Source organism: Moschus berezovskii, chromosome Y, assembly GCF_049115385.1.
Source record: "Moschus berezovskii isolate FMDL1 chromosome Y, NW_MosBer_1.0, whole genome shotgun sequence".
Taxonomy (NCBI): domain Eukaryota; kingdom Metazoa; phylum Chordata; class Mammalia; order Artiodactyla; family Moschidae; genus Moschus; species Moschus berezovskii.
The window spans coordinates 23,179,049-23,205,660 of NC_142489.1; the positions used below are offsets into that span (position 1 = coordinate 23,179,049).

At 41.6% G+C, this 26,612-nt stretch overlaps 2 pseudogenes; both read left to right on the top strand.

Annotated features, from left to right (window-relative positions):
• Nucleotides 1–683: 683 nt before the first annotated feature.
• Nucleotides 684–2,457, top strand: LOC148773078 (serine/threonine-protein phosphatase 2A 65 kDa regulatory subunit A beta isoform pseudogene; annotated as a pseudogene).
• Nucleotides 2,458–15,802: 13,345 nt separating this feature from the next.
• LOC148773079 (heat shock transcription factor, Y-linked-like) lies at nucleotides 15,803–18,652 on the top strand (annotated as a pseudogene).
• The last annotated feature ends 7,960 nt before the right edge of the window (nucleotides 18,653–26,612 follow it).

Genomic DNA, 26,612 nt, shown 5'->3' on the forward strand with positions numbered 1-26,612 from the left:
CAATAGATAAACTTTGCAGCAAGCATTGATTCAACAATGAAATCTTTTTTTAGTACTATTCTAATGATTTTTACTTCTTCAACAAATTCCTGTATTTTAGAATATTAGGCTTTCTGTCCTTGCATGGCTGGGAGGTTGTAAACAGTCACATTCATAGTTGTAAAAGCCCAGACAAACTTGTCATGCAAGTTAGAAAGCTATCAGAGGGGCTTGGATTGGAACACTCCTATTAAGCCAAGGAGAACTTTTAACTGCAGCTCTGAATTAATGTTTTCAGAGATAGGTGGTTGGGCGGAAGCCCCCGTAAGTATTAGAGGACTTGATAAGAGTTGTAAGATAGTAAGGCAGTCAGACTCCGATTTTCTTTAGGTTAGATGCTCAGGTAAGTCCAGGGGGTTCCTCGAGTCCTGATTAGCCTTTGCCCGTCAGGCCTCTTCCCCAATTGACCATTGCCACGGGTAGGATTTCCCTCGCTGGCTCCCAGCACACAATATTTATTCTTCTAATCTATGAACACGGTATATTTCTCCATCTATTAGTGTCCTATTTGATTTCTTTCTCCAGTGTCTTATAGTTTTCTATAGAAGTCTTTTGTTCTTTTCCTCCTCCCAGCCCAAACCCTCCCTATCCCAGTTTTAACACGGCACTGGCCTCAGTCTTGACAGGAAGGGGACAGGCCCAAGATGGCAGCAGCCGACGGCAACCACTCGTTCTACCCCATCACGATGCTCATAGACAAGCTCCGCAATGAGGATGTTCAGCTTTGCCCCAACAGCATCTAGAAGCTTTCCACCATTGCTTTGACCCTTGGGGTCGAAAGGGCCCAGAGTAAACTTCTGCCCTTCCTTACAGACACAGTCTACGATGAGGACGAGGTCCTTTTAGACCTGGCAGAGCAGCTGGGCACCTTTACCACTCTGGTGGGTGGCCTCGAGTACATGCACTGCCTGCTGCTGCCCCTGAAGTTGCTGCCCACGGTGGAGGAGACGGTGGTGGTGGATAAGGCAATGGAATCCCTGCGGGACATCTCGCATGAGCACTCCCCCTCCGACCTTGAGGTCCACTTCGTGCCCCTGGTGAAGTGGCTGGCGGGTGGAGCCTGGTTCACCTCCCACACTTCAGCCTGCCGCCTCTTCTCTGTCTGCTACCCCCATGTGTCCAGTGCCATCAAGGCAGAGCTTCAACAGTACTTCCAGAACCTATGCTCAGATGACACCCCCATGGTGCGGTGACCCACAGCCTCCAAGGTTGGGGAGTTCGCCAAGGTGCTGAAGCTGGACAACATCAAGAGCGAGATCATCCCCATGATCTTCAACCTGGCCTCTGACGAGCAGGACTCGGTGCGGCTGCTAGCAGTGGAGGCATGCGTGAACATCGCCCAACTCCTGCCACAGAAGGCCCTGGAGGACCTGGTGATGGCCACCCTGTGCCAGGCTGCTGAGAACGAGTCCTGGCGCATCCGTTACATGGTGGCCGACAAGTTCACAGGGCTCCAGAAAGCAGTGTGGCCTGAAATCACCCAGAAGAACCTGGGTCCTTCCTTCCAGAACCTGATGAAAGACTGTGAGGCTGACTGAGGTGTGGGCTGCCGCCTCTGACAAGGTCAAAGAATTCTGTGAAAATCTCTCAGCTGACTGTCGGGAGAATGTGATCATGACCCAGATCTTGCCCTGCATCAAGGAGCTGGTGTCTGATGCCAACCAGCAAGTCAAGTCAGCCCTGGCCTCCATCATCATGGGCCTCTTTCCGATCCTGGGCAAAGACAGCATGATCAAGCACCTCCTGCACCTCTTCCTGGCTCAGTTGAAGGACGAGTGCCCGGAGGTGCGGCTGAACATCATCTCCAACCTGGACTGCATGAACGAGGTGATCGGCATCAGGCAGCTGTTGAAGTCCCTACTCCCTGCCATCCTGGAGCTTGCGGAAGATGCCAAGTGGCGGGTGCGGCTGGCCATCATCGAGTATATCCCTCTGCTGGCAGGACAACTGTGGGTGGAGTTCTTTGATGAGAAATTCAACTGCTTGTGCATGGCCTGGCTTGTGGATCATGTCTATGCCATCCGCGAGGCGGCCACCAGAAACCTCAAGAAGCTGGTGGAGAGGTTCGGGAAGGAGCGGGCCCATGCGACTATCGTCCCCAAGGTCTTGGCCATGTCTGGGGACCCCAACTACCTACACCGCATGACCACACTCTTCTGTATCAATGTGCTGTCTGAGATCTGCGGGCAGGACATCACCACCAAGCACATGCTGCCTACCGTGCTGCACATGGCCGGGGACCCTGTTGCCAACTTCCGCTTCAACGTGGCCAAGTCCCTGTAGAACATCGGGCCCATCCTGGACAACAGCACGCTGCAGAGCGAGGTCACGCCCGTCCTTGAGAAGCTGACCCAGGGCCAGGACGTGGACGTCAAGTACTTCGCCCAGGAGGCTCTGACTGTTCTGTCTCTCGCCTGATGCTGGAAGAGGACCCACCGCCGGCCTACGGTGTCCACCTTCTCCAGCCAGGCCCCTCCCTGGGGGGACAGTGGGGGTCCTTTGGGTGTCACTCCCCGTGCATGGTCTGACCCCAGGTCCCTCCCCCGGAACGGTTCCTCCCTCAGACCAGGACTCCGACTACTCACGTCCACCCCTCACGGGGCTGGGGGCGCACAGGGTAGGACGGAGCAGAGCCCTGGGAGGATGGGGCCACTCCTGCCAGGTGGGGAGTGGCGCAAGCACCCCGGTCGCCAGCCAGTGCTGCTGCATGGGGGCCCCTCCCCCATCTCCTCTGCCTCCCTCCCTTCCTCCTGGTGGTTTTTTGTGTCAGTTGTGCCGTTTTTATTTTATTCCCTTTCCCCCCTTTTCACAGAGAAATAAATGTCTAGAAATTTAAAAAAAGAAGCCTTTTGTTGCTTTAGGTAGATATATCTCTAAGTATTTTATTATTTTCGTTACAACAGTGAATGGAATAGTTTCCTTAATTTCTATTTCTATTTTCTCATTATTAGTATATAGGAATGCAAGGGATTTCTGTGTGTTGATTTTATATCCTACAACTTTACTGTATTCATTGATTAGCTCTAGTAGTTTTCTGGTAGAGTCTTTAGGGTTTTCTGAGTAGAGGATCATGTCATTGGCAAACAGTGAGGGTTTTACCTCTTTTCCAGTTTGGATTCCTTTTATGTCTTTTTCTGCTCTGATTGTTGTGCCCAAAACTTCCAGAACTATGTTGAACAGTAGTGATAAGAGTGGCCACCATTGTCTTGTTTCTGACTTTAGGGGAAATGCTTTCAATCTTTCACCGTTGAGGATAATGTTTGCTGTGGGTTTGTCATATTAGCATAGGCTTAATGAAGGACAAGTCTAATGAAGCCTCCCATAGGAATACTGAAAAGCCCACAAGCATGACAAAATTAGAGCCTCTTTAGCTTACTACTCCCATACCAGAAATAATATATAAGAAACTGAGCGATTAGGTACCAAAATACTCACCAAAATACTGGAATATATTTAGTATCATGTAGATTTAAATCCCTAGGAATTAAGAACAGCATTGTAAACCATATGAGGTTTCTTCCTGTCAGTTCAATTCAGTTCAGTTAAGTCGCTCAGTCATGTCATATCACAAGTAAGACCAGTTAATATGTAATTTTTAATATTTTAAAGGTTAAGATGACATATACTGCCTGTTAACTTGTGGTGTTTTGTCAGATCATACATTGCCCTTGTTTGAAATGCTTTACACAGGCCTTCACGAATGGGATTTTGCAGAGGAAAGTGGAGAAGGAAATGGCAATCCACTCCAGTGTTCTTGCCTGAAGAATCCAAGGGAAGGGGGAGCCTGGGGGGCTTCCGTCTATGGGGTCACACAGAGGCGGACACGACTGAAGTGACTTAGCAGCAGCAGTGGGTTTGTCATATATAGCTTCTATTATGTTGAGGTATGTTCCTTCTATTCCCATCTTCTGGAGGGTTTTTATCATAAATCCATGTTGAATTTTGTCAAAGGCTTTCTCTGCATCTATTGAGATATTCATTTTTTTTCAGTTTGTTAATGTGCTGTATTACATTGATTGATATACTGATATTGAAGAATCATTGCATTCCTGGGATAAAGCCCACTTGGTCATCATGTATGGTCTTCTTAATGTGTTGTTGGATTCTGATTGTCAGGATTTTGTGAAGGAATTTTGCATCTATGTTCATCAGTGATATTTGGCTGTAGTTTTCTGTTTTTGTGAGATCTTTGACAGGTTTTGTGATTAGGGTGATGGTGGCCTCATAGAATGAGTTTGGAAGTTTCCCTTCCTCAGCAATTTTCTGGAATAGTTTGAGTAGAATAGATGTTACCTTTTCTCTAAATTTTTGGTAGAATTCAGCTGTTATGCTTTCTGGCCCTGGGCTTTTGTTTGCTGGGAGATTTCTGATTACAGCTTCGATTTCCGTGCTTGTAATGGGTCTGTTAAGATTTTGTATGTCTTCCTGGTTCAGTTTTGAAAAGTTGTATTTTTCTAAGAATTTGTCCGTTTCTTCCAAGTTGTCAATTTTATCGCCGTATAATTTCTGATAGCAGTCTCTTATGATCCTTTATATTTCTGTGTTGTCTATTGTGATCTCTCCTTTTTCTTTTCTGGTTTTATTGATTTGGATTTTCTCCCTTTGTTTCTTGATGAGTCTGGATAGTGGTTTGTAAATTTTATTTACCCTCTCAAAGAGCCAGCTTTTGGTTTTGCTGTTTTTTGCTATGGTCTCTTTTATTTCTTTTGCATTTATTTCTGCCTTAATTTTAAGATTTCTTTCCTTCTGCTAAACCTGGGGTTCTTCATTTCTTCCTTTTCTAGTTTCTTTAGATGTAGAGGTAGGTTATTTAGTTGACTATTTTCTTGTTTCTTGAGGTACGCCTATATTTCTATGAACTTTCCCCTTAGCATGGCTTTTACAGTGTTCCATAAGATTTGGTTTGTTGTGTTTCCATTTTCATTCATTTCTATGCACATTTTGATTTCTCTTTTGATTTCTGCTATGATTTGTTGACTATTCAGCAGCGTGTTGTTCAGCCTCCATATGCTGTCATTTTTAATAGTTTTTCTCCTGTAGTTGAGATCAAATCTTTCTGCACTGTGGGCAGAAAAGATGCTTGAAAATTTTCAATTTTTTTTTTTTTGTATTTACCAAGTCAAAATTTATGGCCCAGGATGTGATCTATCCTGGAAAAGGTTTTGTGTGCACTTTAGAAAAAGAAGAAATTCTTTGTTTTGCAGTGAAATGCCCTTTAGATATCTATTAGGTCTATCTGGTCTATTGTATCATTTAAAGTTTGTGTTTCGTTGTTTATTTTCTGTTTAGTTGATCTATACATAGGTGTGAGTGGGGTATTAAAGTCTTCCACTATTATTGCGCTGTTGTTAATTTAGCCTTTCATACTTGTTAGTAACTGTCTTACATATTGCGGTACTCCTATGTTGGGTGCATATGTTTATAATTGCTATATCTTCTTCTTGGATTGATCCTTTGATCAATATGTAGTTTCCTTCTTTGTCTCTTTTCACATCCTTTGTTTTAAAGTCTATTTTTATCTGATATGAATATTGCTACTCCTGCTTTCTTTTGGTCTCTATTTGCATGGAATATCTTTTTCCAGCACGTCACTTTCAGTTTGTATGTGTCCCTTGTTTTGAGGTGGGTTTCTTGCAGACAACATGATAAAGGTCTTGTTTTTGTATCTATTCAGCCAGTCTTTGTCTTTTGGTTGGGACATTCAACCCATTTACATTTAAGGTAAATATTGATAGGTATGATCCCGTTGCCATTTTCTTTACTGTTTTGGGTTCAAGTTTATGTACACTTTCTGTGTTTCCTGTCAAGAGAAGATCCTTTAGCATTTTTTGGAGAGCTGGTTTGGTGATGCTGAATTCTCTCAGCTTTTGCTTGTTTTTAAGGCTTTTGATTTCTCCTTCATATTTGAATGAAATCCATGCTGGGTACAATCATCTGGGCTGTAGGTTATTTTCTTTATCACTTTAAGTATGTCGTGTCATTGCCTCCGGCCTGAAGAGTTTCTGGTGAAAGATCAGTTGTTATCTTTCTGGGAATCTCCATGTGTTTTATTTGTTGGTTTTCCCTTGCTCCTTTTAATATTTGATCTTTGTGTTTGATTTTTGTTAGTTTGATTCATGTTTGTCTTGGAGAATTTGGCCTTGGGTTTATCCTGTTAGGGACTTTCTGTGTTTCTTGGACTTGATATTTTCCTTCCCCATTTTAGGGAAGTTTTCAACTTTTATCTCCTCAAGTATTCTCTCATGGTCTTTCTTTTTGTCTTTTCTTCTGGGACTTCTATGATTCGAATGTTGGGGCATTTAACATTGTCCCAGAGGTCTCAGAGATTGTCCTCATTTCATTGAATTCATTTTTCTTTTTTCCTTTCTGTTTCATTTATTTCTACAATTCTATATTCTAACTCGCTTATCCTATCTTCTGTCTCAATTATTCTACTATTGGTTCCCTCTAGAGTGTTTCTGGTTTCATCTATTGCATTATTCATTGTATGGTCACTCTTTCTTATTTCCCCTAGATCCTTATTAAATGTTTTTTGCATCTTCTCGATCATTGTCTCCAGGTTATTTTTCTGTAACTCCAGTTTGTTTTCAAGATTTTGAATCATTTTCATTATCAATATTCATAATTATTTATCAGGTAGATTCCCTAAAACTTACTCTTTTTTTTTTGGCTGGGCCTTTGTCCTGTTCCTTTACTTGCTGAGCATTTCTCTACCTCTTCATCTTGCTTATATTGCTCCGTTTGTGGTGGCCTTTCGGTCTTCTGGCAGTTTGTGGAATTTTCTTTATTGTGTAGTTTCATTGCTGTGTGTGGCCTTGGATGTGTGGCTTTTTAAGGTTCCCTAGTTAGCGAAGCTTGTGTCGGTGTTCTGGTGGGTGGAGCTGGATTTCTTCTTTCTGGAGTGCAATGAAGTGTCCAGTAATGAGTTTTCAGATATCAGTGGGTTTGGAGTGACTTTGGGAAGCCTGTATATTGAAGTTCAGTGCTGTTCTTCTGTGTTGCTGGAGAATTTGTGTGGAAAGTCTTTCTCTGAAACTTGTTGACCCTTTGGTATTGCCTGATTTCAGTGTAGGTATGGAAGCATTTGATGAGCTCCTATCAATTAATGTTCCCTGGAACAGCAGCTCTCTGGTGTTCTCAGGATTTGGACTTAAGCCTCTGGCTCTGGTTTTCAGTCTTATTTTTGCAGTAGGCTCAAGACTTCTCCATCTGTCTCTTTCAACGCAGTTCCTTCTGTTTAAGCTTCTTCTGTTTGCTGGTCTCTTCATGTTAATTCCCTTCCTGACACAAGGCGGCAGTGGTAGACATTTTTTTAGGCACACCTGTTCAGTCGTGCTGTGGGGAGGGAGGTAAGCTGCAGACAAATACCAGTGGCATCTGTGGGGAGTGCTTGCAATGTCTCAGCCACACTGGGTTTACCCCCGCTCACGGCATGTGTGCTGTCCCAGTCTACACTGCACAGGCTCTAGATTGCTCTGCTTGGAACAATCTGAGGCTGTCGCTGTGTTGGATGTACATCCACGGTCTAAGCCGCTCAGCTTCTGATTCTTGGGTACTCCATAAAGGTATAGACTCAGTTGGGCCTGTATTTTTTCCCTTTCTGGTCTGAGCAGCTCAGGTGAGCAGGTGTTTGGCCAGCAGAGTCACTGCGACTTATTGCCTCCCCAATCCCTGCTCCTCAGTTTTCTGGGCGTACCACCAGCGGATCTTCTCAGGCAGATATTGACTGGCCAGAACCCAAGAAGTCTTGGTTAGCAACAAGGCCTGCTTGAAGCTTGGTATCAGATGCCTCTCTGGTGCCACAATCGCCTGCTTCCTGCTCTGGCTGTCCTCCCCTGCTGTCTCGGCTGAGGATGGTGGATGGGCTGACCACAGCTGGCTAGCACTGCTCAGTCCTTTGTTCTCTGAGTGGGCCTGGAGGTGTCTTAGCTTGGGGTTTTTCCCCATTTCAGGAGGTAACTATCACACAGTCTGCTTATCTATCTTAAGTTAGCTCCCTCAGATTGCCCTCAGGGCATTCAAGCCCTGTCCTTACTCTAAGGGATGCAGCCCGAACCTCCCTGCCCAGTCCCAGCTTGCTGGGGGGGGGGGAGCTGTGGGCAGCTGCACTGCTTCTCCCATGGAGCTACTACTGGGCACATAGTCTGTAGGTTTTAATTATTTATTTATTGTTTCTCCTGGTTATGTTGCCCTCTCAGGTTCCGAGGGTTCCCACAGATTCACCAGTGAGTGTTTCCAGTGTCCGGAAACTTCTCTCTTTTTTTAAGCCTCCCTGTCCGGGACAAACCTCCATCCCTCCCTCTTTTCTCTCACTTTTTATCTTTTATGTTATTTCCTACCTCCTTTTGAAGACAATGTCTTGCTTTTATGAGTGCCTGATGTCCTCTGCCGACATTCAGAATTTGTTTTGTGGGATTTACTCAGCATTCAAATATTCTTTTGATGAATTTGTGGGGGAGAAAGTTGTCTCCCCGTGCTATTCCTCCTCCATCTTCCTGTCTCTTCCTTCACACTAATACTCAAAATTTATTCAATTCAAAGATTTGTTTCTTTTAGAGCCTACAGTTCCCATATTTTCTTTAAAAATGCATTACACCATCTTCTATTAACCACCTTAGTTGATATTTGTTACTACTTTCATTAAATATATGTTAGAGTGATTTGAAGACATTGAGACATTGAGTGTCGTTGCTCAGTCAACAAGTTGTCTTCAAATCTTCTGTGACACATGTGCAACAGGTCTCTCTATCGTTCACTATCTCCCAGAGTTTGTTCAAATGCATGCCCATTGTATTTCAGATATGGTCCTACCATATCATCCTCTATTACTCCCTTCTTTTCCTGTCATCAATCTTTAAAAGCATCATGGACATTTACAGTGAATTGACACTTTGAATCAGCTGGCCAAAACTGAAGTTTCAACTTCATCATTAGTCCTTCTATTGAATACGTAGGGTTGGTTTCCTTTAGGATCAATCGGCTTAATCTCCTTGCAATCCAAGCGACCCTTAAGAGTCTTTATTTTTTGGAGATTCAAAATCAATACAGATGGTGATTGCAGCCATCAAATTAAAAGATGCTTTCCCCTTGGAAGGAAAGTTATAACCAACCTAGATAGCATATTAAAAAGGAGGGACATTCGTTTGTCAACCAAGGTCCATCTAGTCAAGGCTATGGTTTATACAGTGGTCATGTATGAATGGGAGCGTTGGACTGTAAGAAAAGCTGAGGGCCAATAAATTGATACTTTTGAACTGTGGTTTTGGAGAAGACTCTTGAGAGCCCCTTGGACTTCTAGGAGATGCAACCAGTCCATCCTAAAGGAGATGAGCCCTGGGTATGCGTTGGAATGTAACACGGTAAAGCTGAAACTCCAATAGTTTGGACACCTGATGCGAAGATCTGACTCATTGGAAAAGACCCTGATGCTGGGTAAAATTGAGGGCAGGAGGAGAAGGGGATGGTAGAGGATGAGATACTTGGATGGCATTTCTGATCAATGGACATGAGTTGGGGTGGTCTCTGGGAGTTGGTTTTGGAAAGGGAGGCGTGCCATGTTGATGGGGTCACAAAGAGTTGGACATGACTGAGCGACTGAACTGAACTGAAGTGTCTTCGGTAACAGCACAGTTGAAAGCCATCTAATCTCCTTCTCTTAGTCTTCTTTATATTCCAGGTCCCACATCTTCACATGACTACTGGATAAACAACAGGGACTTGTGAAGTGGAGACCTTTGTTACCAAGGTGACTATCTCTTCTAAATACAATATCTAGGGTTGCAATAGAGTTTTCTCCAAGAAGAAATTGTCTTTTACCTGATGACAGCCCTTCACCAAAGTTGAAAAAATGTGGTCCACTAGAAAAGGGAAAGGCAAACCACTTCAGTATTCTTGCCTTGAAAACCACATGAAGACCATGAAAACAAAAAGATAGGACATTGGAAGATGAACCCTTGGTAGGTTCACAATATGCTTCTAGAGATCCGTGGAGAAATAACTCCAGAAATAATAAAGCAATTGAGCCAAAGCAAAATCAACAACCAGTTGTGAATGGGACGGTGATTGAATCAGGGTTTGATGCTGTAAAGAGCAATATAGCATAGGAACCTGGAATGTTAAGTCCTTGAATCAAGGCAAATTGGAAGTGGCCACACAGGAGATGGCAAGAGTGAGCATTGACATTCTAGGAATCAGTGAACTAAGGTGGACTGGAATGGGAGAATTTAACTTACATGACCATTATATCTGTAACTGTGGGCAAGAATCCATTTGAAGTGGAGTAGCCATCATATGCAACAAAAGAGTCCAAAATGCAGTACTTGGGTACAATCTCAAAAATGACAAAATGATCTCTGTTCTTTTCCAAGGCAAATGATTCAATAAACGGTAATCCAAAACTTTTCTCTGATCAGTAACGTTGAAGAAGCTGAAGTTGAAAGTTCTGTAAAGACCTACAAGACCTTCTAAAAGTAACATTCAAAAAAGATGTCCTTTTCATTATAGGGGACTGGAAGGCAGAAGTAGGAAGTCAAGAAGCACCTAGAGTACCAGGCAAATTGACCTTGTAGTACAAAATGAAGCAGGGCAAAGTCTAATAGTCTTCTGCCAAGAGATCGCACTGGTCATGCAAACACCCTCTTCCAGCAACACAAGAGAAGACTCTACATATGGACATCACCAGATGGTAGACACTGAAATCAGATTGATTATACTCTTTGTAGCCAAATTAGAGAAGCTCTATACAGTCAGCAAAAACAGGACAGGAAGCTGATTGTGGCTCAGATCATCAGCTCCTTATTGTCAAATTCAGACAGAAGTTGACGAAAGTGGAGGAAACCACTAGACCATTCAGATATGACCTAAATCAAATCTCTTATGACTATACACTGGAAGTGCAAAATACATGTAAGGGACTAGATCCGATTGACAGAGTGCCTGATGATCTATGAATGGAGGTACCTTCCATTGTACAGGAAACAGGGATCATGACCATCCCCAGGTAAAGAAAGGTGAAAAATGATTGGCTGACTGAGGAGGCCTTACAAATAGCTTTGAAAAAAAGGGAAACAAAAAGTAAAGGAGAAAATGAAAGATATATCCATTTGAATGCCAATTTCTAAAGAAAAGTAAGGAGAGAAAGGAAAGCCTTCCTCAGGGATCAGTGCAAAAAAAAAAAAAAAAAAAGAATGGAAACAATAGAATGGAAAATATTAGAGATCTCTTCAAGAACATTGGCGATCCCAAGAGAACATCTCATGCAATGATGGGCTCAATAAAGCACAGAAATGGTAGGGATCTAACCGAAGAAGAAACTATTAAGAAGAGGTCGTAAGAATACACAGAAGAACTGTAGAAAAAAGATCTTCACAACGCAGATAATCACGATGGTGTGGTCACTCACCTAGAGTAAAACATGTTGGAATATGAAGTCAAGGGGGCCTTAGTCAACTAAGCTAGTGTAGGTGTTGGAATTTCAGTTGAGCTTTTCCAAATCCTGAAAGATGATGTTTTAGAAGTGCTGCACTCAATATGCCAGCTAAATTGGAAAATTCCACAGTTGCCACAGGACTCGAAAAGGGCAATATTCTTTTCAATCCCAAAGAAAGGCAATGCCATAGAATGTGCAAACTACGGAACAATTGCACCCATCTCATATGCTAGTAAAATAATGCTTTTTATTCTCCAAGCCAAGCTTCTGCGATACGTGAACTATGAAATTCCAGATGTTCAAGCTGGTTTTAAAAACGGCAGAGGAACTGGAGATCAAATTGCCAACATCCGATGGATCATTGAGAAAGGATGTTCAGTTCATTTCAGTCCCTCAGTCATGTCTGACTCTTTGCGACCCCATGAATCACAGCATGCCAGGCCTCCGTGTCCATCACCAACTCCCGGAGTTCACTCAAACTCATGGCTATCGAGTCGATGATGCAATCCAGCCATGTCTTTCTCTGTCATCCCCATCTTCTCCCACCCCCAATCCCTCCCAGCATCAGACTCTTTTCAAGTGAAACAACTCGTCGCATGAGGTGGCCAAAGTATTGCAGTTTCAGCTTTAGCATCAGTCCTTCCAGTGAACAGCCGTATTGATCTATTTTGGAATGGACTGGTTGGATCTCTTTGCAGTCCAAGGGACTCTCAAGAGTCTTCTCCAGTACCACAGTTCAAAAGCATCAATTCTTCGGCGATCAGCTTTCTTCACAGTCCAACACTCTCATCCATACATGACCAGGGGAAAACTCTAGCCTTGACTAGATGGACCTTGGTTGGCAAAGTAATGTCTCTGCTTTTTAATATGCTATCTAGGTTGGTCATAAATTTCCTTCCAAGGAGAAAGCGTCTTCTAATTTCCTGCCTGCAATCAGCATCTGCAGTGATTTTGGAGCCTCCCAAATATACAGTCTGACACTGTTTCCACTGTTTCCCCATCTATTTCCCATGAAGTGTTGGGACCAGAAGCCACGATCTTAGTTTTCTGAATTTTGGCTTAAAGCCAAGTTTTCCACTCTCCTCTTTCACTTTCATCAGAGCCTTTTTAGTTACTCTTTGATTTCTGCCATAAGAATGATGTCATCTGCATATCTGGTTATTGATATTTCTCGAGGCAATCTTGATTCCAGCCTCTGCTTCTTCCAGCCAACGATCCTCATGATGTACTCTGCATAGAAGTTAAATAAAAAGGGTGATATTATACAACTTTTACGTACTCCTTTTCCTATTTGGAACTTATCTGTCGTTCCATGTCCAGTTTTAACTGTTGCTACCTGACCTGCACACAGGTTTCTCAAGAGGCAGGGCAGGTGGTCTGAAAGGTCCCACCTCTTTCAGAATTTTCCAGATTTTATTGTGATCCACACAGTCAAAGGATTTGGCATAGTCAATGAAGCAGAAATAGATGTTTCTCTACAACTCTCTTGCTTTTTCCATGATCCAGAGGATGTTGGCAATTTGATCTCTGGTTACTCTGCCTTTCCTAAAACCAGCTTGAACATCTGGAAGTTCATGGTTCACGTATTGCTGAAGTCTGGCTTGGAGAATTTTGAGCATGACTTTACTAGTGTGTGAGATGATTGAAGTTGTGCGGTCGTTTAAATCATTCTTTGGTATTGCCTTTCATTGGGATTGGAATGAAGACTGACATTTACCAGTCCTGTGGCCACTGATAAGTTTTCCAAATTTGCTGGCATATTGAGTGCAGCTCTTTCACAGTATCATTTTTCAGGATTTGAAATAGATCAACTGGAATTCTGTCACCTCCACTAACTTTGTTCGTAGTAATGCTTTCTAAGGCCCACTTGACTTCATATTCACTTGACTTCACTTTCCAAGATGTCTGGCTCTAGGTCTTTGATCACACCATCATGATTATCTTGGTTGTGAAGATCTGTTTTGTACAGTTCTTCTGTGTTTTCTTGCCACCTTTTCTTAATATGTGCTGCTTCTCTTAGGTCCATATCATTTCTGTCCTTTATCGAGGTCATCTTTTCATAAAATGTTCCCTTGGTATCTCTAATTTTCTTGAAGAGATTTCTTGTCTTTCCCATTCTGTTGTTTTCCTCTATTTCTTTGCATTGATCGCTGAGCAAGGCTTTCTTATCTCTCCTTGATATTCTTTGGAACTCTGCGTTCAGATGCTTATATATATATATTTTTTTCTCCTTTGTTTTTCGCTTCTTTTCTTTTCACAGCTATTTGTAAGGCTTCCCCAGACAGCCATTTTCCTTTTTTTTCATTTCTTTTCCACGGGGATGGTCTTGGTCCCTGTCTCCTGTACAATGTCATGAACTTTCATCAATAGTTCATCAGGCATTCTATCTATCAGATATAATCCCATAAATCTATTTCTCATTTCCACAGTATAATCATAAGGGATTTGATTTAGGTCATATCTGAAAGGTTTAGTGGTTTTCCCTACTTTCTTGAATTTAAGTCTGGATTTGGCAATAATGAGTTTATGATCTGGGTCACAGTCAGCTCTCGTCTTATTTTTGCTAACTTTATAGAATTTCTCCATCTTTGGCTGCGAAGAATACAATCAATCTGATTTCGGTGTTGACCATCTGGTGATGTCCATATGTGGAGTCTTCTCTTCTATTCCTGAAAGGGGTTGTTTGCTATGACCAGTGTGTCCTCTCTGCAAAATTCTACCAGTCTTTGCCCTGCTGCATTCTATGCTCCAAAGCCAAATTTGGCTGTTACTCCAGGTGATTTTTGAATTCCTACATTTGCATTCCAGTCCCCTATAATGAAAAGGACATCATCTTTAGGTGTTAATTCTAAATGGTCTTATAGGTCATCATAGAACCATTCACTCTCTGCTTTTTAAGTGTTACTGGTTGAGGCATAGGCTTGGATTACTGTAATATTGAATGGTTTTTCTTGGAAATGAACAGGGATCATTCTGATCGTTTGGCGATTGCATCCAAGTACAACATTTCGGACTCTTTTGTTCTCCTTGATAGCTACTCCATTTCTTCTAAGGGATTCCTGCACACAGCGGTATATATAATGGTCATCTGAGTTAAATTCACCCATTCCAGTCCATTTGAATTCACTGATTCCTAGAAGGTCTATGTTCACTCTTGTCATCTCCTGTTTGGCCACTTCCGGTTTGTCTTGTCATGGACCTAACATTCCAGGTTCGTATGCAATATTGCTGTTTGCAGCACAGGACCTTGCTTTCATCTCCAGTCCCATCCACAACTGGGTACTGGTTTTGCTTTGGCTCCATCCCTTCATTTTTGCCTGAAGTTATTTCACCACTGATCTCCAGTATCTTATTGGGTACCTACCGGCCTGGGGAGCTCCTCATTCAATATCCTATTTTTTTGTCTTTTAATACTGTTCTTGGGGTTCTCGATGTAAGTGTACTGAAGTGGTTTGCCATTCCCTTTTCCAGTAGACCACATTCTGTCAGACCTCTCCAACATGACCCGCCCATCCTGGGTGGCCCCACACAGCATTGCTTAGTTTCACTGAGTTAGAGAAGGCTGTGGTCCATGTGAAGAGCTCTACTAGTTTTCTATCATCACGATTTCAGTGTGTCTGCCCTCTGATACCCTCTCTCAATACCTACCATCATATTTGGTTTTCTGTTACCTTGGTTGTGGGGTATCTCTTCACGGTTGCTCCAGCAAAGTGCAGCCACTGCACCTTACCTTGGATGAGGGGTATCTCCTCACAGGTGACCCTTCTGATCTTGAATGTGGAGTAGTTAGCCTCAGCCGTCCTATGCCCATGCAGCCAGGGCCACTTGGAAGTAGGGTAGCTCTTTTCGCCCGCTGGCCCTGGCCTCAGGCATGGCAGCTCCTCTCGGCCACAACACTGGCCTCGGGCGTGGGGTAGCTCCTCTTGGCCGCCGCCGAGAATCACTTTTATATCAGAGACCAAATAGATTTACTGATGTGATTTATCCGTATTAAAATTATTTAGGAATGAGGTTTTGCAGGCTTATGGCTTTGGTTGCTATTTAGGTAAGCAGCCTGTATTTTAAGTTGATGCTGAAGTAAAAGCTTGTTGAAAATTACCCTTCAATTTCTAGGAGACCAGTGACGTTGTGATGTCACAGCTACCCTTCACTTGCTAGGAGACCTGTGACTTTGTGATGTCACAGCTACCCTTCCACTGCTAGGAGAACAGTACCTTTTGGAACCACTGTGATGGTCTAGGGAGTTTCCCCCTTAGGCCAGCCAAGCAGCATTTGAATTTGCTTTGTGTAAAATCAGAAAAATGAGAAAAGCATCTGAAGAAAGATTTTTCTGAGATGGCACATATTTCTTCAGAAATTCAAGATGTGACTCAAAATGATGAATCCACTGGTTCAGAAACCTCCATCAGACCTTTGTATGATTATACACTTGCTGGGGATTCGGTTTTGCGATCTCTTATTGAAGAATATGCTTTTCAGGCTTTGTCTGCTGGAAAGAAAGGCGCCTTTCAGAATAATTGAAATCAATAATATGAAAAGTTTAGTTCGATAGCTGAACCTTTATGGGTTTAGTAAAAAGGGACAACCTGTTCAAAGATCTGCTTCGCTATCTGACTTTCTGGAATAAGAAAACAGCATCTCTCTTTTGAGCAAGGTATCCCAAAATTTTCACTTATTAGCAATATGTAAGATTAAATCATGTGACCTAGAAAGCATGTTACCATATGTAGCTAAAACGGAATTCAAATTTGAGATAGCAATTTGTTGAAAAAGCTTTATTTTTTGAAGCTGAGAACAGCTGGAGGATATAATATTTGATGTTTAACAAATGGTTTTTCCCATGGTCATGTAATGATATGATAGTTGGACTGTGAAGAAAGCTGATCACCGAAGAATCAATACTTTTGAACTGTGGTGTTGGAGAAGACTCTTGAGAGTCCCTTATACTGCCAGGAGACCCAGTCCGTTCTAAAGGAGATCAATCCTGGATGTCCATTGGAGGGACTGATACTAAACCTGAAACTGCAATACTTTGGCCACCTCATGCGACGAGTTCACTCACTGGAAAAGACTCTGATGCTGGGAAAGGTTGGGGTCCGGAGGAGAAGGGGACGACGGAGAATGAGATTGCTGGATGGCATCACCGACTCTGTGGACATGAGTTTGAGTGTACTCTGGGAGTTGGAGATGGACAGGGAGGCCTGGGGTGCTGTGGTTCATGTGGTCGCGGAGTGTCGGACACGACTGAGCGGCTGAACTGAACTGAACTGAACTAAACAAACTTTCCAATCAACTTGAAACAAGATACGAGTCTTGAAGCTACTTATGGTATTTACTATATATATACAACATATTTTTAGTTGAGGAGCACATTTGTTTCTAACATGTTAGCTATTAAAATTACTCTGGAGGCGTTTGGTTCGATGGAATTTAATTGGTATCATTCAAGGAATTATTTTTTCTTTTCTAATTTTATTTATTTTAATTGGAGACTAATTACTTTATATTATTGTATTGGTTTTGCCATACATAGACATGAATATGCCCCAGGTGTACATGTGTCCCCATCTTGAATCCCCTTCCACCTCCCTCCCCATCCCATTTCTCTGGTTCATCCCAGTACACCAGCCCCACACATGCTGTATCTTGCATCGAACCTGAATTTGTGATTTGTTGCACATATGATAATATACATGTTTCAATGCCATTCTCCCAAATCATCCCACTCTAGCCCTCTCCCACAGAATCCAAAAGACTGTTCTATACATCTGTGTCTCTCTTGCTGTCTCATTTACAGGGTTATCGTTATCACCATTCAAATTACATATATATGTGTTAGTATACTCTATTGGTCCTTTTCTATCTGCCTTAATTCACTTTGTATAATAGGCTCCAGTTTCATCCAACTCATTGGAACTGATTCAAATGAATTTTTAATGGCTGAGTAATACTCCATTGTATTTATGCACCATAGCTTTCTTATCCATTCGTCTTCAGATGGACATGTAGGTTACCTCCATTTCCTGGCTGCGATAAACATTGGAGTACATGTGTCTCTTTCAATTCTGGTTTCTTCGGTGTGTATGCCCAAGAGTGTGATTGCTGGGTCGTATGGCAGCTCTATTTTCAGTTTTTGAAGGAATCTCCACACTGTTCTCCATAGTGGTTGTGCTGTTTGCATTCCCACCAACAGTGTAAGAGGGCTCCCTTTTCTCCACACCCTCTCCAGCAATTATTGCTTGTAGACTTTGGTATATAAGCCATTATGAATGGCGCAAAATGGTACCTCATTTTGGTTTTGATTTGCATTTCTCTGATTATGAGTGATGTTAAGCATCTTTTCGTGTGTTTGTTAGCCATCTGTATGAAGGAATAAACTTTTATAGTTTAGCTTTTAAGGCAGTTTTACCTTGGTTTATGAAGAAACTAAATAATTGTATCCTTTGACTTTAGTTACAGATCTACTATAATCCAAATTTCAAAAGAGGCTATCCTGAACTTTTAGTAAGAATAGAAAGAAGATTTGGGATTAACAATGTGTCTGCAATATCTTCATTAGTTCGAGATTGCAAGAAGAAGCATGTTAAAGCAAGTGTCAACGTAGATGATTGTAACTCTGATTTTCTTCGTGAAACTAGTGGAGAGAGTACATTTTCAGCCACCATTTTAAGTGTGCCTTTCATACAAAAGCCTCACATCAGCCAGACAGTCGCTAATACAAGAGCTCTAGCTCTGTGTGACTTACCTTCCCCATCATCAATATCAGTGAGCCAAACAGAACAGATTGTGGGAGATCAACCTGCTGTTTTAAATCAGTTGAGCATGTTTAAGTGGCACTCACATAGCAGCTACACTCAGGTAAATGGCCACGTTGAGGACTTGCCTACTACAACTACATCGACTTCTCAGAACCACATTGTATCTCCATTTCAGGGCAGTTATTCTAGGCTGATGGTGGCGTCTTCTAAGTTTCCAGATAGATACAGTGATATGTCAGCCCATGACAGTCCTTTCCGTGACCTTCAAAAGAGAGGCAACTCATGGCCCTCAGTGCCAAAGATCACTTATACATCTGCCTCCTCTCTTTGAGGTCAACTCATCAAGAATCATCGTTATGTGAAGACGATGTTAATTAAAACGGACCTATCAAATAAATGCCAGATTATGGAGCCTAATGAAGATTGAAATTTTTGTTGGGAGATGTCAACAAATACCTACAATTCTTGTATTTGAGCAATAAACTTACATGTTCATCTTCATAGTTTCATTTTCTTTGTTCAAACAATGAAGAGAAAAGTGAGGCTTTAGTTTAATGTCTGGCTATTTTACCGCACTGTTTTATAAACTCTTCAGAAAAAGAAAATATTCATTATGCATCCTAGGTCAATGACACCTGATCTAATATTTGTAAGCAAGAAAACGAGAACAAAAGGAAAAGAGGTAACGGATGTAACGTGATTTCTGCAATCACCCCTGCTGAAATGAACGGGTGTCTACATTAGGAGTATGTGGCTGAAGGAAGAGATACAAATAAAAAAAAAATTTTCAAATGCATAGTATGTACCTTAGTGCATTCACAGTTACGTTATATTCTATTAGATACTGGTAGAGTCTTAAAAGGGTAGAGAGAAGGTTATCTTCAGTATAGAAATTCATTATGTACTTGAAAATATAAAATCATGATGATCAAAATCATGATCACCACTGTACTGTCACTGTGACACCAAAGATAAGATGACATAATCAGTGACTGGCCCATGGTCAGTACAAGATATGTATTTTACAAGTGATAATGTATAGGGACATTTTTGTTCTGCTGTCCTTAATTGAAAGCGACAGTGAAGTAGCTCAGTAGTGTCGGACGCTTTGCGACCCCTGTGCACTGTAGCCTACCATGCTCCTCCATCCATGGGATTCTCCAGGCAAGGATACTGGAGTGGGTTGCCATTTCCTTCTGCAGGGGTCTTCCCGACCCAGGGATTGAACCCGGGTCTCCCACATTTTAGGCAGACTCTTTACTATCTGAGCCACCAGGGAAGATGCTGTCCTTAAGGCACGCCTTTATTTGCTGACAACATGATTCCACCCTATATTTCCTAATGCATGTTTAGATGTTGCTTATCAGTTCCCACAGAGACAGAATAAATTCCTGGTGGTGATTGTAGCACATCAGTATGATTAACAAGTTCTGTGAAGACATGGTATCTTTTTTCCTTAATAATTTCATTGTCTTTCTCTTATACTGTGCTTCCGGAGCTACAATCTCTCAACCTAACTTCAGCCATGCTAAGCCCCTTCTCACAATTTTGTCTCAACTTTTTCTTGGGGTTGGAAGGAACTGCCGTTTGCCCTCCTACCAAGTTGAGCCCAGATATCAGGACTTCCGTGGGTTTTGGGCTTACTCTCTTTATGTATCTTTCACATCAGCTAAAATTAGAGCCTGCAAATGATACATTTTAAGTACTTACTAAGTTATCAATAAAAAAATGCCATAACCAATCAAATGCTATATACATTACTCAACATATTCCTATAACCTTCAGTATTATCATAATTGACCTTTCCTCTTTAGTGATAACTTTTTCCAAGTTGATAAACATTTATTATATTTACACGAATGTTAAATGTGGGAATTTAAATTATAATAAGACTGCTGCTCTCATGAAATTTACAGTCTATAAGAACCCATTCTAAGCATGTAGTTTCAGGCCCCAGTGCCCTAAAATTCAATAGTAGTTGTGGAGGCACGTATATTAAAAAAAGAATCATTAATTTTAATAATCTAGAAATGTCATGGAGTAAGCAGGGATCAATATCAATGGTTGATCCCAAGTATATTTCACAACGAAATACTCTGAACAAAGTGTCTGCTTGTTGGACTATCCAGATATCATGAACACTACCTAGAAATCTTTGAAATCTCAAATTTGGGGTCATTCCTTTAGATGATGGTGGCAACATCAAGTCAGATCCCTGTTATGGGGTGGTTACCCACATAGGACAACACCAAATTCAGTTGACCGCTTTAATTCTTGCAGCTAATGAACAGTGAAATCTGTGGAATATCTGTGTAGATAAGGGAGTGGTCCACAAACATACTTTTCCTTTCACTGAAAAATTACATTCAGTGTAGGTGAGAATGCCATGTTTAGAGAGGTGAGCATTTTGAAGCCATGCTAAATGTTACTGAAATTGGTGTCCATAGTTATGATTTCAAGCCCAAAGTTCAATGCTCCTGTTTTAGATTTCAGGTTTTTAATGAAACTAAAAGGCACTTACTCCTTGGAAGGAAAGTTATGATGAACCTAGATAGCATATAAAAAGCAGAGGCATTACTTTGCCAACCAAGGTCTGGCTAGTCAAGGCTATCGATTTTCCAGTGGTCGTGTATGGATGTGAGAGTAGGACTGTGAAGAAAGCTGATCGCCGAAGAATTATGCTTTTGAACTGTGGTGTGGAGAAGACTCTTGAGAATCCCTTGGATTGCAAGGAGATCCAACCAGTTCATTCTAAGGGAGATCAGTTCTGAGTGTTCATTGGAATGATTGGTGCTGAAGCTGAAACTCCAATACTTTGGCCACCTCATGCGAAGAGTTGACTCATTGGAAAAGACTCTGATGCTGGGAGGAATTTGGGGCAGGAGGAGAAGGGGAAGATAGAAAATGAGATGGCTGGATGGCATCACCGACTTGATGGAGATGAGTTTGGGTGAACTCCACTTGTTGGTGATGGACAGGGAGGCCTGGTATGCTGTGATTCATGGGGTCGCAAAGGGTCAGAAAAGAATGAACGACTGAACTGACTAACTGACTGACGATGTTGTCAAATTTGCATCCTTTGAGCAATATCACCTTAAAGGTGATTCCATTTGCTATTTCATTGTCATGTACTGATTATTCGTTCTCAGCCCCTTTTACCTTCTTTTCATGTTCTGCTTTGACTGGCAGGTCCTTCTCAAAAAGAACAGGAATAATCCACTTAGTCCTCTGTGGTAACTTGGAAAAGACATGGACAAGGACATTCAATATATCATGTTGAAAAGCTACTGTTTTTGTTCCCTCCTGAAACAAAAAGAGTACTAACCTGTTCAGTTCAGTTCAGTTCAGTCGCTCAGTCGTGTCCGACTCTCCGCGACCCCATGAATCACAGCACACCAGAGGCAAAGAAATAGTAGAACACTGGCCACTCCTCCCTTTTCATAGTCTTGATCTGGCTGAGAGGTCAAAAATTCATTGACCAGTTCTTCAGGATCATTTCCTTTATAAACATTCAATTGGTGCTATCTCCTTTTGGAATTTTTCCATCAACTGAATGTTGGGACCTGGTCATAACTTCAATTTAAACATCCTGTTACAGTCTGAATTGCCTTTGCTTCATTTCACGGTATATAATGCATTAACCTGTACTTCAATTGTCCTACCAAGGGAAACCTGGTTACATGGTCCATTACCTTTGTTATCAATTCCCATATGGCTTTAAAATATCACTACCTGTCATTCTCTAAAGCTTATAGAGAAAATAGCTCAATAGCTTAGGGAAGCATTGTACATGAATTCAATTTTCTTTCCTTTACGTATTTACTTTATAATTGGTGCCTAAAATTGTAAAACTGAAAACAAAAAATAAGTAAGGTAAATACAGAAGATTGGGGCAAAAAGTAGAAAAATTGATGGGAGAAGGTCAGGGGATGAAAGTGGATGCTTAAAGTATAGCAAGCAAATGTGACACTGAAGGGCCTAAAGAGGTCAATATGACTTCAATATTGTTACACTATAACTTTATTTTCATTAAATCACACAATAGTTTTTCATGCAAAAATTGTAACTTCCCATGGGATGTAGATGAATGTTCTATCTTTTGAAACATTCTGACTTAAAATGTCACGAGAGTGAAATCACTTAACTACAAAATGACTTCCAACATTAGGCCTAGAAACAGATAACAGAGAACTCTGTGCATTTCATAGGTGTCCTTCAGTGAGTCCTTCGGTTTTCTTTTCCTTTCATAATTGTGTTTTGGGCATGTAAGATTATGACTCTCCGTGTGTGTGTGTGTATCTTTGTGTATCAGATTAAGAATGTGATTGTGAGTGTATGTCTGGGTTCTCCTTTGGACTTTTTTGTTGGAGATTTTGGCTGAAGAAACGGCTAATTCAATAGTATAAAGAGGCACAAATTAAAATGTCCCTTCAAAAGTCTGCTTTAGTATTTCAAAGAACAAGACAAATGGATGAGTCTCAGAGATTGAAAGTATTTCGATAATAACCAAAGTACTCCACCCTAAGATACTTAAAATCTATGACACTGTCACAGTCAGCACAGCAAAAGTTGAGAGGGGCCTTAGTAGTCTGTGATGTCTGGCAATAACAAAAACACCCACCTACTAATTTGGCAATACCAGAGAAGCTAAGCAGACGTGTGGAGTTTCAACCAGGCCTTCGTATAATAGGATACTATCTTCCTTTAGGAGGTGGCACACTCACCAATATGAATAACATTCTTAGGGATCAAAGAAACTAATGATGAAATCTGTAATTCGGTTCTCACATGGTAGAAGTGGCCTTCCTCCTTCACAAGGGTATCAGTTAAAATAGACAATTAAATAGAAGGAAGTGATACCATGGCCCACATACTTCGTAGATAAAATCTTCAATATCCAAGCCCTATCACACTGATAAGATGATGACTATACAGGAATTCTGGTTTCAGCTCTGTGAGGCAATCATCATATAATGGCACTGAAACATATATATGATCCTATGTGCAATGAATCTCCAGTCCAGGTTCGATGTATGATACAGGATGCTCAGGGCTGTTGTATTGGGGTAAACCAGAGGAATTGGATGGGGAGGGAGGAGGGATTGGGGTTCAAGATTGGGAACACATGTGCACCCGGGGCAGATTCATGTCAATGTATGCCAAAACCAATACAATAATGCAAAGTAATTAGCCTCCAATTAAAATAAATAAATAAATGAAAAGAATGTATGAATATTTGAGATGCACTGATAGTGCAAATCGATTAAGGCAATAGTCTTGAGACCTGATTCAAAGAGGAAAACTGTGTACTCCCTGTCTTCAGTTTCATGGGATTTCACATGCATTCACACAGTTCCACAATTCTCAACCCTCATCTGAAGACAAAACCTGTGACATTAAAAGAGGAATGGTCTATGTACAGAGAAGGCAAGTAGCAAAGTTTAAATGAATCCAGTCTCCTACCTACATCCTTGCTTACTAATGTAACCCCTTGTAAGCTTTCCTAAGGGTAACTAGAATACACAACTCAGAGATGCTTCTCCCAGGATTATAGAGTTTGATTGAGAAGATATAAGTTTGCTTAACTCTCACGTCATCCTTAAGATCAAATATCAGCCTGTTACCACATTAGAAGATGGGCAGTTCTAGCAGACACTTATAGACAATACCTGCTTCTGCTTAAGACCAAGATTGTAGATCCAAGTGGCTGATGCGGTAAGGTTTCTGTCTCAGGATACCACACGACTCCGCAGGAATTCTCCTTTTCTGGGAAGCTCTCCAAAAACATTGTGAGAAGTACAATGTGAGGGAGGAAAAGAAGGAAACTGACAAGAGCATTGTTCTTTCTAATTGTCCTGAATATCACTTATCATCTCAGGTACAATGACAGGCTTAACATGCTATCTGAACTATCTCCCAGCACTGCCAAGACTAATTCTTTGATGTAGTTCAGTCACTCAGTCTTGTCTGACTCTTTCTGACTCCATGTACAGCAAGAACCCGGGGATCGCCTACCCTTCAAATCTCCCAGAGCTTTCTCAAATCCATGACCTTTGAGTCAGTGATGCTTTGCGGCCATCTCGTCCTCTGCCGTTGCCTTCTTCTCCTGTGCCCACTCTTTCCTAGCATCGGTTTCTTCCCAGTGATTTTGCTCTAGGACTCATGTGGCCGATATATTGGCTCTTCATGTTCAGCATCTGTCCTTCTCAGACAGTCAGAGATGATTTCCTTCACGCTTTTCCAGTTTGAACTTCACGCTCACCACGGAACTCTCACACATCTTCTCCAGGCGTTGTTGCAAAGCGTCAATATTATGGCACTCAGTTCTTGTGGTTCTGCTCAGTCCTCCACTCATTCCTCCTGAAAATCAACGTTGACTAGTCAGGTCTTTTTCAGTAAGCTTTCAGCTTTTTAACATGGTGTCTAGATTGGTCACAGGTTTTCATCAAATTGCAAGTTCCTTTAAATTTCATGGCTGCAGTCAATTCGGCAGTGACATCGGGGGTCAAGAAAGAGAAACCTGTCACTAATCCAATTGTATCCCATCGATATATCTCAAAATGATGGGACCAAATTCCATGAGCTTATTTTTGTGTGTGTGTTTGTCTTTATATTGTGTTTTAATCCAGCATTTCCACTCTCCTCTTTCACCTTCATCAGAAGGATCTTTACTTCCTGGCATATTTTACCGATTTTTGTGCTATCATCTTACAGCTGAGGTTAATCATGCTTCTCACATTAACTTTGTTTCCAACTTCAGATTCTTTCAGCAAATTACTTTCCATGATGCACTCTGCACAGAAGTCAAATGAGCTGGGTGACAATATATAGCCTTGATGTACCAGTTCATTGTTCCTTGTCCAATTCCAACTGTTGTGTCTTCACCTGCATGCACATTTCCCAGGAAACCGGTAAGGTGGTCCCATATTCTTATCTCTTTAAGAAAGTCCCACAATTTGTTGTGACCGTTATAGTTGAAGAGCTTCCCTGGTGGCTCAGATGCTAAAGCCTCTGCCTGCAATGGGGCAGACCTAGCTTTGATCAGTCCATGGTGTCACAAAGAGTCAGAAACAACTGAAAGACCTCATTTTCACAAGCAGTCTATGTAACAGAGACAATAAAGTAGATCTTAATAATTTATGAAATCTCCTTGATTTTTCTATGATCCAAACTTCAATTCAGGTTTACATTAAGATTAAATGACTAACTAACCTCCCTGTTTTGCTTTGTTTTGTTCTGCCCTTTTATTCTCTGGCTCTCTCTCTTTCAAGCTGTCATCTACCAATTGTTACATTCCTGGGCCCTTGCCATTTTCCCATACAAGAATTAAATTATGCCCATGCCACTCTCTGAACTTTGACACCCAGTTAAAACAGTTAAGATTCCAGAGCTGAAATAAGGAATCTGTGTTCTGGGAAAATGTCAGCACAGTTTGACAAATAGCTAGATATTTTCATGGACTGACTTTTGAGCCCAATTCCTGTACCACCTCTCATCCTGGAAAGAACTATAGTTCCTTAAGCAGATTGCAATTCATCATTAGCAGACATTTCAGGAAAAGTAAATCTGTTTATTTGCATGTTCAAAATCAATGATGTACCAATTGCATATATATGTATATAACCTCCCATCAAACTGATTAATTCATGTCAACTAAAGTTTGTTGTTTCACCGGCATGCATAAAGGAATTACAGAGCTAGCCTAGAAATAAGATCAGAATTTCTGATTTCACAGAAAATAAGAGTACATTGAGTGCAACTCGTTCCATGGAGGCATCACAAACAATCTTTCTATAAAGGAAACACTTCCTCCAGAGCATCAAATGGATATTAGCAGAAGACCTTGCTCAACAGTGAGGTCTGTATGGAAACTAGACATAACTGGAAGAATAGAGGGAAGATGGGAGAGGACGAGAGGACGAGAAGCAAGCCTGTGTCTTGAGGTGGGAGATGCAGAAGCAGGGAGTAGATTGATGATCCAGGCAAGTCACCTGACTAAACTTAATTTAATTTTGACTGAAAGGAAGCAAGGTGAAGAAGCTGATGAAATATAGTTTGCCTGGAGTGAAAATCGAACAGAGAATGTGTGGTGTGGTCCTGCATGACCCATATGACAGTGCAGGTCAACTAGTGTAAAAGGGCCTGGATGATCAAACATGGGATTAGAAAGACAGCCTGGGAGAGAAGTGCTTTTGACTGTGGAGATGGAGGTATGCATCTGGGATGACAAATTGTGTAGAAAGGAGTGCATTTTGAAAAATCCCAAACTGACAAAGAAGTGGGAACTTAGAACTCAGTCACACAGAGGAGGCTAAGACTTACAATCAGGCAATAGAAAAAGACTAGCTAGAACTATCATGCATGCTTCTGCCACCACAGGCTAGAAA